Source organism: Mustelus asterias, chromosome 6 (assembly GCF_964213995.1).
Source record: "Mustelus asterias chromosome 6, sMusAst1.hap1.1, whole genome shotgun sequence".
Lineage (NCBI taxonomy): Eukaryota > Metazoa > Chordata > Chondrichthyes > Carcharhiniformes > Triakidae > Mustelus > Mustelus asterias.
The window spans coordinates 109837221-109849830 of NC_135806.1; positions in this window are offsets into that span (position 1 = coordinate 109837221).

Below are 12610 nucleotides of genomic sequence, written 5' to 3' on the forward strand. Positions count from 1 at the left end.
TATCGGGGCTAGGCTGGATACAGGTTTGAGATTACTATTAGGTCATGGAGCAGGCTTGAGGGTCTGAATGGCCTACTGCTGCTCCTACTTTGTATGTTCATATGTTCAGATGTCGATTCTCTTTTGGTTCACTGGAGAAATGGAGGTTTCATGTTTTCAAAGATGGAGCTGCAGTGGCTTACTGCTTGCAGCAACAGCTTTCTGGCTTCACTTCAGTTGAGGTATAATCAAACCCCTATGTGGAAGTTATGGTTTGGTCTTTCTAATTAGTAGGTCAAAGGCCAGTCCTAATTCTCTGCCTGCAGGTGGATTTTAGACAAGGTTCTTTCTTTTCTCGACTCTCGGAGTCTCCTCATCTTCTCGACTAACTGAGGTCACTCTCAAGACGTGTGTTCATAAATGTTCCTTATCACACCTAATTTTGATCATGCATCCACTGTATCTGTTTTCCGTTGTCTGTATAAATGGTCTCCGATGAACTGAGCATTGACACAAAAAAAAGTGTTTGCGTTCCAGCCATTTGCATCTCCTTGTGACACAAAGATTTCTCCTTGCACCGAATCTATTAAACTCAATTCTGCAGCCACAATGCCTGAAGGGTCTTTGTGAACCAGCTTCTGAAGCTACTCGGACAATGGCAGCCATCAAATACACACAAAAGATCTGTTACATTTAAATGTTGGAATTCTACCGTCCCGCCTGCCACAGGAATCGGAGCGGCTGAGGGCGGACAATGGGAAAGTCCGCTGACCTCGGGCGGAATTTTCCTATCTCGGGCTGAGTGAGGTTGTACAATCCCATCCATTGAGTCATAGAATTATACAGCACAGAAAAAGGCCCTTCAGCCCATTGAGTTTGCGCCAGTCAAAATCAAACCACCTAAGTATTCCCATTTTCCAGCAGTTGGTCCATAGTCTAGTCTGCTTTGGCATTACAACTGCGCATCTAAATACTTGTTAAATGTTATGAGGGTCTCTGCCTCCATCACCCTTTCAGGCAGTGAGTTCCAGACCCCCACCACCCTTGGGTGAAAATGTTTTTCCTCACATTCCACACATCCCTTTACCTTAAATCTATGGGGGGGTCATTGATCCCTCCACCAATGGGAAAAGTTTCTTCCTGTCTATTCAATCTATGCCCCCTCAGTCTCCTCTGCTCCAAGGAAAATAACCCAAGTCTATCCAATCTCTCTTCATAACTAAAACACTCCAACCCAAGCAACATCCTTGTAAGTATCTTCTGCGCCCTTTGCAATGCTATCGCATCCATCCAATAATGTGGATTCAAGAACTGCACACAATACTCTAGATTTGGCCTAATCAACACTTTATATGGTTCCAACATAACCTCCCTGCTTTTAAACTTACCATATGCCTTCTTAATCCACCTGTTACCCACCTGCCCTGCTACCTTCAGGAGCATTCAAACCGATTGCTTAAATGTCCTGTCCAGAAAAGCAGGTTAATGTCCAGCGCTAGTTAATTCCATGTATATTGGCAGACAAAAGAGGAGGTCATCTGACCTCTCAATGCCGTCTTGTTTCAAAGCAGGCTGTCCATCCTACATTTTGTTTTTATAAATAAAGTTGTTGTTAGCGTATTTTCACACCCATTCTATTTCTTACCCTTTAAGGAATAGCAGGGGAAGTAGTGGAAGAATTTCCGAGCTGATTATCAGCCCGTTGAACCACGTTGAATGCTCCTTCTGAGGCCAACAGGTCCTGGCATTGGACTCAGACCCAGAGCTTTTGGTCCAGCGATAGGGGTGCTGCCACTGCAAGTCTCCAAAAGCAGTGTCCATTTTCCATAAATCCTTAGTGGGTAAAGTTGCACGAGCGAGGTACAGCCTGCATGGTAACATTGTCCCTACTATTTGAAAATGTGTTTTAATTTCTGAAGTTGACTATCACTGAGTGGAATGAATACGTGCAGGTTTACAGAGAGTACAGAAATCATGATATTTGAATTCCATTACATTGGAAACCATGCAGAATTAACTTGTGGACTTGCACTCTTCCCCTTTTTAACACCCTTGACTCCTCTTGTGACAGATTCTGTGTATGCTTAGCCCCGTTTGCTTCAGTCTATGCAAAGTCTTCATTTAAGATATTTCTGCCTATGCACAATTACATTGAAATGCCAGATGTAGGGGTTAACTAACTCTGCTAAGCTGACCAATTGTAGCTGGATTGACTGCATGTGGTGGGTCAGCTAAAAATTGACTGCATTCCTGAAGGATACACAATGCAGGCAAACAACAGCATAACAGTAGCTGCAAGGATTGTTTTTTTAGACAGAGACAGCCTGCAAAAAACACTTCCAATAAAATATATTTTTGATTTTAGAGTGTGTGTGTGTTCAGCCTTGTGTTCAAGTTCAGTTCAGTTCTTAGATTAGATTAGTGTAACGAGTCACTCTGGGTGGAGCTTAGAAACAGGAAAGGCACAGTCACTATGTTGGGGGTGTACTACAGGCCCCCCAACAGCCCAAGGGAAGTGGAAGAATGGATATGTCAGGAGATACTGGATAGGTGCAGGAAATATAGGGTTGTTGTAGTGGGAGACTTCAATTTCCCTGGTATAGACTGGAAATCGCTAAGGGCAGGGACTCTGGATGGGGAGGAATTTGTAAAATGTGTACAGGAGGGTTCGTTGGAACAATATGTAGACAGCCCGACTAGAGAGGGGGCTATACTGGACCTGGTACTGGGGAATGAGCCCGGTCAGGTCTTCAAAGTTTTGGTTGGGGAACATGTGGCAAATAGTGACCACAATTCTGTTAGCTTTAGGATAGTGATGGAAAAGGATGAGTGGTGTCCCAAGGGTAAGGTGTTGGATTGGGGGAAGGCTAACTTTATTGGGATCAGGCAGAAATTGGCAGCTCTTGATTGGGAGAGGCTGTTTGAGGGTAAATCCACATCTGGTATGTGGCAGTCTTTTAAGGAACGGTTGTTAGGGCTACAGGACAAGCATGCGCCTGTAAAAAAGAAGGATAGGAAGGGTAGGATTAGAGAACCGTGGATAACCAGGGAAATTGAGGGACTGGTCAAAAAGAAAAGAGAGGCATATGTTAGGTCCAAGCAGCTAAAAACGGAGGGAGCTCTGGAGGAGTACAATGAAAGTAGGAAAGTACTCAAACGGGGAATTAGAAGAGCAAAAAGGGGTCACGAAATGTTCTTGGCAGACAGGATTAAGGAGAATCCCAAGGCATTTTATTCATACGTTAGGAACAAAAGGGTTGTTAGGGAAAAAATCGGACCTCTCAGGGACAAAAGTGGGGACTTATGCTTGGAGCCCAAAGAAGTAGGGGAGATCCTAAATGAATACTTTGCGTCGGTATTCACAAAGGAGAGGGATGTGTTGACTGGGAGTGTCTCTGAGGGGAGTGTTGAACCGTTGGAGAAAATCTCCATTACAAAGGAGGAAGTGTTAGGTTTGTTAGAGAATATAAAGACTGACAAATCCCCAGGGCCTGATGGAATCTATCCAAGGCTGCTCAGGGAGACGAGAGATGAAATCGCTGGGCCTCTGACGCAAATCTTTGTCTCGTCACTGGACGCAGGTGAGGTCCCAGAGGATTGGAGGATAGCCAATGTGGTCCCGTTATTTAAGAAGGGTAGGAAGGATAACCCGGGTAATTACAGGCCGGTGAGCTTGACGTCCGTGGTGGGGAAGTTGTTGGAGAAGATTCTTAGAGATAGGATGTATGCGCATTTAGAAAGGAATAAACTCATTAACGATAGTCAGCATGGTTTTGTGAGAGGGAGGTCATGCCTCACTAACCTGGTGGTGTTTTTTGAAGAAGTGACCAAAATGGTTGACGAAGGAAGGGCCGTGGATGTTGTCTATATGGACTTTAGTAAAGCGTTTGACAAAGTCCCTCATGGTAGGCTAGTGAAAAAGGTTGGATCCCATGGGATAAAGGGGGAGGTGGCTAGATGGGTGGAGAACTGGCTTGGTCATAGAAGACAGAGGGTGGTAGTGGAAGGGTCTTTTTCCGGCTGGAGGCCTGTGACTAGTGGTGTACCGCAGGGCTCTGTATTGGGACCTCTGCTGTTTGTGATTTATATAAATGATCTGGAAGAAGGAGTAACTGGGGTGATCAGTAAGTTTGCGGATGACACAAAACTGGCAGGACTTGCAGATAGTGAGGAACATTGTCAGAGGCTACAGAAGGATATAGATAGGCTGGAAATTTGGGCAAGGAAATGGCAGATGGAGTTCAATCCTGATAAATGCGAAGTGATGCATTTTGGTGGGAATAATGTAGGGAGGAGCTACACGATAAATGGAAGAACCATAAAGGGTGTAGAGACGCAGAGGGACCTGGGTGTGCAAGTCCACAGATCTTTGAAGGTGACGTCACAGGTGGAGAAGGTGGTGAAGAAGGCATATGGCATGCTTGCCTTTATAGGACGGGGCATAGAGTATAAGAGTTGGGGTCTGATGTTGCAGATGTATAGAACGTTGGTTCGGCCGCATTTGGAATACTGCGTCCAGTTCTGGTCGCCACACTACCAGAAGGACGTGGAGGCTTTGGAGAGAGTACAGAGGAGGTTTACCAGGATGTTGCCTGGTATGGAGGGGCTTGGTTATGAGGAGAGATTGGGGAAACTGGGGTTGTTCTCCTTGGAAAGACGGAGGATGAGGGGAGACTTAATAGAGGTGTATAAAATTATGAAAGGCATAGATAGGGTGAACGGTGGGAAGCTTTTCTCCGGGTCGGTGGTGACGTTCACGAGGGGTCATAGGTTCAAGGTGAAGGGGGGGAGGTTTAACACAGATATCAGAAGGACATATTTTACACAGAGGGTCGTGGGGGCCTGGAATGTGTGCTGGGCAAGGTGGTGGAGGCGGACACACTGGGAATGTTTAAGACTTATCTAGACAGCTATATGAACGGAGTGGGAATGGAGAGATACAAAAGAGTGGTCTAGTTTGGACCAGGGAGCGGCGCGGGCTAATTGTTCCTTGTTTCTCGTTTCAAGGCTTCATTCTATGATCATCTTGCTGGTGCCAGTACAGAGCGAGACTGCGGATAGTTGGGAACCTGTCTCGGGGGCAGGGAATTCATATGGTGTTCGTGGAAGTGGAAATGACTAGGGTTGGGAAGCATTTTCCGATCAGGGCCAGTGTGATCTCATGGACTCGTTTCGATCGCCTCAGGGGGTTGGAAAGGAATTTCCCAGATTTGTTTTCCCCATATTGGCCCTGGGGTTTTTCACTCTGGGTTTTCGCCTCTCCCTGGAGATCACATGGTCTGGAATGGGGGGGTGGGGGTGAGTTAATAGGTTGTGATGAACAAAGCATCGTAGCTGTGAGGGACAGCTCGGTGGATAGGATATTAGGATGTAGTTAGGCTGGAAAATTGGGCGGGGATCCTGGATTCAGGATTCAATCCTGGACCGGGGAGCGGCGCGGGCTTGGAGGGCCGAAGGGCCTGTTCCTGTGCTGTATTGTTCTTTGTTCTTTGTTGTTCTTTAGAAGCCAGTCTCCAAGTTCGCTTTTTTCCTTCGGTCAAGTTAATTTTTTAAAGTTCTTTTCAATAAACGAAAACCATTTAAAAACTCATACCAGTGCTGTCCTCTCGTCTCTTCAAACGAATGAATGGACCCAACATCTTGAAAAGGTAGAGTTCCACAGCATAATTGGGGAGCACATTGAAATAGCCATCTTTATATGCAAACATAGACAAGAGTCTCAACAAGTTATTCATTCATAATGGTATCACAACTAAGTTTAAACCTGACATTCTCTTTTTCTTTGCAAAAAAACTGTTCTGGCAAAGCCATCACTTCTGCCTGTTCCTGCTCCACAGAACATATTTCTTCCTAGCTTGACTCTATTTTCTCTCCCCTTATCCAGTTTCTTTCCAGTTTGATGGCCTGAGCTCGAATCCTGCCACGGCAGATGGTGAAATTGGAATTCAATAAAAAATATCTGGAATTAAGAATCTACTGATGACCATGAAACCATTGTCGATTGTTGTAAAAGCCCATCTGGTTCACTCATGTCCTTTAGGGAAGGAAATCTGCCGTCCTTACCTGGTCTGGCCTACATGTGGCTCCAGAGCCACAGCAATGTGGTTGACTCTCAACTACCCTGTTCCTGTGCTGTATTGTTCTTTGTTCTTTGTACCCTTGGGCAACTAGGGATGGGCAGTAAATGCTGGCCAGCCAGCGACACCCATATTCCACGAATGAATTTTTAAAAAACTACATTTGTGATTCTTTTGATGCCTTACATCATTTCCAGTTTCTTTGCCTTAACCACTACCTCTTCACTACGGACATCTAATCCCTCTACACCTCCATCTCCCATCAGGAGATTCTTATGGCTCTCCACGTTTTTCTTGAGCAGAGACCCAAACAATCCTCACCCATCTTCACTCTCCTCCACCTGGCTGAACTTGTCCTGTCATTCAACAATTTCTCCTTTAACTTGTCTCACTTGCTGCAAATAAAGGGTGTGGCTATGGGTACCCACATGGGCCCCAGTTGTACCTGTCTTTTAGTGGGTTATGTGGAACACTCCTTGTGCCAGTCGTACTCAGGCCCCTCCCACAACTCCTTTTCCATTACATCGATGACTGTCTCAGTGTCACTTCATGCTCTTGCCTGGACCTGGGTAAATTTATCGATTTTGCTTCCATTTCTATCCCTCTCTCATCTTTCATCTGGTCAACAACATTTTTCTTCCCTTCCTTGATTTTGCTGTCCATTCACGATGATATACTGACCACCAATGTTCATTACAAGCCCAGCAATGCCGACAGCTACCTCAGCTACAGCTCTTCACAGACTGCTTCCTGGAAGGACTCCATCCCATTCTCCAAGTTTTTCTGTCAGATCTGTTCCCATGATGCCACCGTCAACAACTCCACTTTTAACGTGTCTTCCTGTTCCCTGAGTTGAGGCATCTGCCCTCCCTCACTGTGGTTGACTGGGTCATCAACCATATCCGACCCATCTCCCACACTTTGTCCTCACCCCTTCCTCTCTCTCCCAGAACCATGAAAGAGTTCCATTTGTCCTTACCGTACTGCCAGCCTCTGTATTCAAAGCGTCCTCCAAAGATGTGCAGGTTAGGTGGACTGGCCATGGTAAAAATTGCCCCTGAGTGTCCCAAGATGTGCAGGTTAGATGGATTAGCCATGGTAAATGTGTGGGGTTACAGGGCTAGGGCGGGGGAGAGGGCCTGGGTTAGATACTTTGTCAGAGAGTTGGTGCAGACTCAATGGGCCAAATGGCCTCTTTCTGCACTGTAAGGATTCTATGATTCTATTCTATGATTCCTCTGCCATTTCCACCAAATCCTGAGAACGAAACATATCCTCCCCTCATCTCCACTGTCAGTATTCCATAGGGATCTTTCCCTCCACGACAACCTGGTCCTCTCCTCTGTAACCCTTAACACCTCACTGCCTTCCAACGGCACCTCCCAGACAATTGTAGGAAGTGTAATGCGTAATACCTGCAACTTTACTTCCTCCTTCCTCACTGTCCAAGACCCAGACACTTCTTCCAGGTGAAACAGCAATTCACTTGGACTTCTTTCAATTTGGTCAACTGTATTCGCTGCTCACAATGCACTCTCCTCTACAACAGGAAGACTAAATGCAGGGGTGGCTGCTTTGGGGAACACCTTCACTCAGTCTGGATTATGACCCCATCCTTCCTGTTATGGGCCATTTCAATTCACCATCTTGCTCTCATGATCATATTTCTGTCCACGATCTGTTGCAATGTTTCAGTGAAGCTCATCACCAACTGGAGGAATAGCACCTCATCTTCCGATTAGGCACTTTACAGTTTTCTGGAGTTAACATTGAGTTCAACAACATTAGAGCATTAATTGGTCCTCCACTTTGATTCCCATCCGGCGGCCCAGGGTTCGAATCCCACCATGGCAGATGGTAAAATTTGAATTTAATTAAAATCTGGAATTAAAGATCTAATCATCATCATGAAACAATTGTTGAATGTGGTTAAAAAACCCTCCTATTTCACTATGTCCTTTAGGGAAGGAATCGCCTTCCTTACCTTACATGTGACTCCAGATCCACAGCGATGTGGTTAGCTCTTAAAATGCCCTCTGAAATGGCCAAGCAAGCCACTCAATTCAAGGGCATTTAGGGATGAGCAAAAGTTGCTGGCCCAGCCAGCGACACCCACATCTCCTGAACAAATAAAATAAAAGCAAAGACAGCACAGAGTCCCTGTTCAGTATGATTCTATGCTGTTACAGGAAACTTTCTTGGCGTTTCGGATGGCTTTCTACCAAAGTTACAGTGCTCTCCCTGCCAATTTCCCTGCTGTGGCTCGGTGGCACAGTGGTTAGCACTGCTGCCTCACAGGGCCAGGGACCCGGGTTCGATCCCCAGCCTTGGGTCACTGTCTGTTCTCCCTGTGTCTGCGTGGGTTTCCTCCGGGTGCTCCGATTTCCTTCCCAATCCAAAAGACATGCCGGTTGGGTGCATTGGCCGTGCTAAATTCTCCTTCAGTGTATCTGTGGTGAACCATAGATGGTTATCACTACGGGTACTGAACCATAGATGGTTAGCACTATGGGTACTTGTACATATGTTACTGTTGTCACTGTTGGGGTTAGGGTTGGGGTGTTCTACCTGTTGGTATTGTTCTGTGGTACACTCCGGTTGGCTTCGCCTACCTGTAGGAGTATAAAGGTCACTGCACTGCCGGGTGACCCTTTAGTCTGGGATTGTATTGTTATATAGTATGCTCCATTCTTGTTACTAATAAAAGCCTTTATTTCCCGGGTACGATCCAGCCTCCCGAGTGATTTAATCGCGCATCAGTATCCAAACCAGCACCAGAGTGTGGTGACTGGGGGATTTTCACAGCAACTTCATTGCAGTATTAATGTAAGCCTACTTGTGATACTAATAGATAAATAATACTGCTTCCCCCGTCCCACCTCAACCCTGAGGAATTTCTCAGTGAGTGCGTTTACCACCTATACCATCAGGGGAGCTCTAGGCCCTGCATGCTACAAGCTGGACCGTCTCTCACTGCTGAGACATGAACTAATGAAGCTGAGTCAATAATTCAAATCTCTCTCTGGCTTATTGCCAGCAGCCTCCTGCCAGCAAATAGGCACATTGTTGAGACTCATTTCATTACAGAAAATAATTATATTGAATCTGAGGCTGCTGAATAACTGGTCACACCTGTATATGTCAGATACACCTTTGAAGTGGTTGGGCAATGAATAGGGGTGGATGCTTTACATTCTCTATTTAGTAGATTAAGATTACCTGAATTAAGGTGCACATTTTATAACAAGACCCCCATCTGCAGTTCACTTCCTGGCACACACATGCAAACACTCAACCCAGTGTTGGTGCAACATGCAGCAAATATGCACACGCTACAAGATGCAGGTCGGGATTTGACATTCCCCGAGTTCTGTCACTTTAACGATTAAGCAACCGGGTTTCCTCCAGCGCTGTCAGATCTCTGCCCTCGACCAGGAGATTATTTTCCACCAAAACAAATTCAATCCAATTTGATGGAGGAAAAAAGATCCTGAGGAAAGGTCTTGGGCACAGTTTTCCCGGTCTGCTGTGCTGTTCGAGTAGCGCAACGGGCCAGAAAATGTCAGCGGGAGGCCCTAAATGGGAATCGCGACCGGCTGGTCACGATCTTCCCGGGCCATTTTTTCCACATAATCGGAGTCGTGCCAGGGAACAGCACAAGGCTGATTGCAATATGCAAATAATGGCCCTGATTTTACCGGATCAACTGCCCAAGACTCTTAAGATCGCGCCCAAGGCCAATGGGGAATGTCGTTCTGTGAACCTCGTCCACCCCTGTTTCGGGGCGGCCGTGCCGGTAAAATCAGGGCCATAATGATTTGCATCTATTTAGCGAGCACTGGACGCAATCGCCCGGGCTCGCTAATGTTTCTGACTCACCGGCTCCTTTCCCCATTCGGCAAAACTAGGATCTGCCAGAAATAGGAGTGACACCTCCTCACCCGACCCTGCCTCTGGAGTCAGCTGACTCAGTGGAAATCTGTCCCATGTTCAGCATTGTCCAACTGGACTGGAAAAAAAACGGTTTTGTATCTAACCTGTCAAATCTCACCTTTGCTTCAAGACTTCAATCAGATCCTCAGTTAATAAAGCTCAGTTTCTCAGATAAGGTTGGCCCCTTTAACACAATCATTATCTGGGTGAATAATTGCTCAACCTTTCGCAGGGTCAGTACATCCTCCCTTAGCTGGGAAGCCCAAATCTGAACAGAACTAGGCTGACTTCCTCCCTCCCGCTTTGACTGAGCATTTGTGAGACAGAGGGCCTGATTTTACCAAATCTTCACGCCCGAAAACGGGTGCGAAATCGCGGTAAAGTTGGGCGTCGGGCCTATACCGCGATCAGCACCCGATTCCGAGCAGATCGCGGCTTTACCGACACCCGATTCGGGTGCGGGTCCGGCCCACGCCCGAATCGGGCGGCCCGACGATTTAAATGCATTTGCATGCATTTAAATCGACTTAATGAACCGCGTGCCCAACTCTACCGCCATATCCCACTTTACCGTCTTCTGGTCCGATCCGCATCCACGCTATTACCGACCTGCAAAATAAAAGTCTGAAGTCGCCGCTGCAGCCTCCGAAGAGCGGGGTCAGAGACTGCAAAGGCTCTCTGACCCAGGCCATCCTCTGGTCGGGGCGGGAGGGGGGTGGGAGGAGGAGAGGGGGTGTGACATATCATCCTCTTGGGGGGTGGGGGTGGGGAGGAGAGGGGGTGTGACGTATCATCCTCTGGTTGGGGGGGTTCCGCTGCCTGTCTGCGGCCGATCCCTCCTGGCACCATCACTGTTACACTACCAGCCACAGATTACTCTTCCCTGCAGGTACGAGAGAGCGGGAGAGATGGCTGTGGCTGGTAGTGTACCAGTGATGGTGCCAGGAGGGATCGGCCTCAGACACACAGCGGAACCCCCCTCCCCCAACCAGAGGATGAGACGTCACACCCCCTCTCCTCTCACCACCGCCCACCCCCCCCCCCCCCCACCGCGCCCCCCCCCCCCCCCCCCCCCCACCCCCGGGGATGATCGGTCAAACCCCCTCCCCTTCCACCCCCACCAAGGGATGATCGGTCACACCCCCTCCCCTCCCACCAGCTCCCCCCCCGCCGCCCGACCAGAGGATGACCGTCAGAGAGCCGCTCTCTCCGCTTTCTGCTTTTTTTTTCGCGCCCGGGTGCGCTGTCAGATTTTTTTCGAATTGCGCATGCGCAGTTCAGAGCTCCGATCGGTCCGCCAGTGCTAAGCCCCGCCCACAGCGCGGATCGGGCCGGAATCGGCAAAACACGTATGGGCGCGCTGGAAAGAGGATTCCAGGCGCGGATCTATTTGATGCCCAGATCCGGCACTTAGACTCAAAATGGTAAAATCCCCCCCAGAGTGTGTTGCACCTGACGTGACCTGTACCTCATGGCAGGGGACTTTTCCCGGAACTGGTGTCAGATGTAAGTGCTTCTGCCGAGTGAACTGACCTGCGGCAGCAAACCTTCATTTGGGTTTGTGGGAATAAAATCACCTTTGCTTCATCTGCACTCTCTCCACTTGCTGCTTATCCCATTTCTCTGATCTGAGTGGGTCACGATACAGATCCAAATACCAGCATTTACACAGTGTCCTTCCTAAAGATTCCCATCTGAGATTAGGGAAAAATAAGTGAGGCAAGAGGCATTCTTATATCACTTCTCCATCATTCCCACTCTGCCTCTCTCCTCAAAGGATCCCGAGGGGAATGAAAAGAGCCACAACATTGTGAATCTCTGCCCCCTTTCCATTGCTTTGAACCCAGGAACTGATCAAAGCCGATAAAAAAATCAGTCCTAACATTCTGAATGAGGTCTGACCACGATTGATAGGATCATAGAGTCATAAAGTCTTACAGCACAGAAAAGGCCCTTTGTCCATCGAGTCTATACTAACAAGAACTACCATTTTCCAAGTACTTAGAATCATAAAATCCCTACCGTGCAGAAGGAAACCATTCAACCCATCAAGTCTGCATTGATCACAATCCCACCCAGGCCCTCTCCCCACAACACCATGTATTTACCCTAGCTAGTCCCCCTGACACTAAGGGGCAATTTAGCATGGCCAATCCACCTTACCCACACATCTTTGAGCTGTGGGAGAAAACCAGAGCACCCGGAAGAAGCCCACACAGACACGGGGAGAACGTGCAAACTCCACACAGACAGTGACCCAAGCTGGGAATCGAACCTGGGTCCCTGGCGCCAGTGTACCACTGTACTGCCCGCACATGTCCCATATCCTTGAATGTTCTGATATTTCAAGTGCTCATCCAAATACTTTTTAAATGTTGTAAAGTTTCTGGCCTCCTCTGCCTTCCCAGGCAGCGCATCCCAGATTCCAACCACCCTATGTGTGAAAAAATGTTTTCTCAAATCACTTCTGAGTCTCCTGATCTTCACCTCGTGATTTATCCCCTCCACCAAAGGAACAGCTGTTTCTTATTCACCCTGCCCATAAGGGATGGCATGGTGGCACGGTGGTTGGCACTGCTACCTCACAGTGCCAGGGACCCGAGTTCAATTCCCGGCTTGGG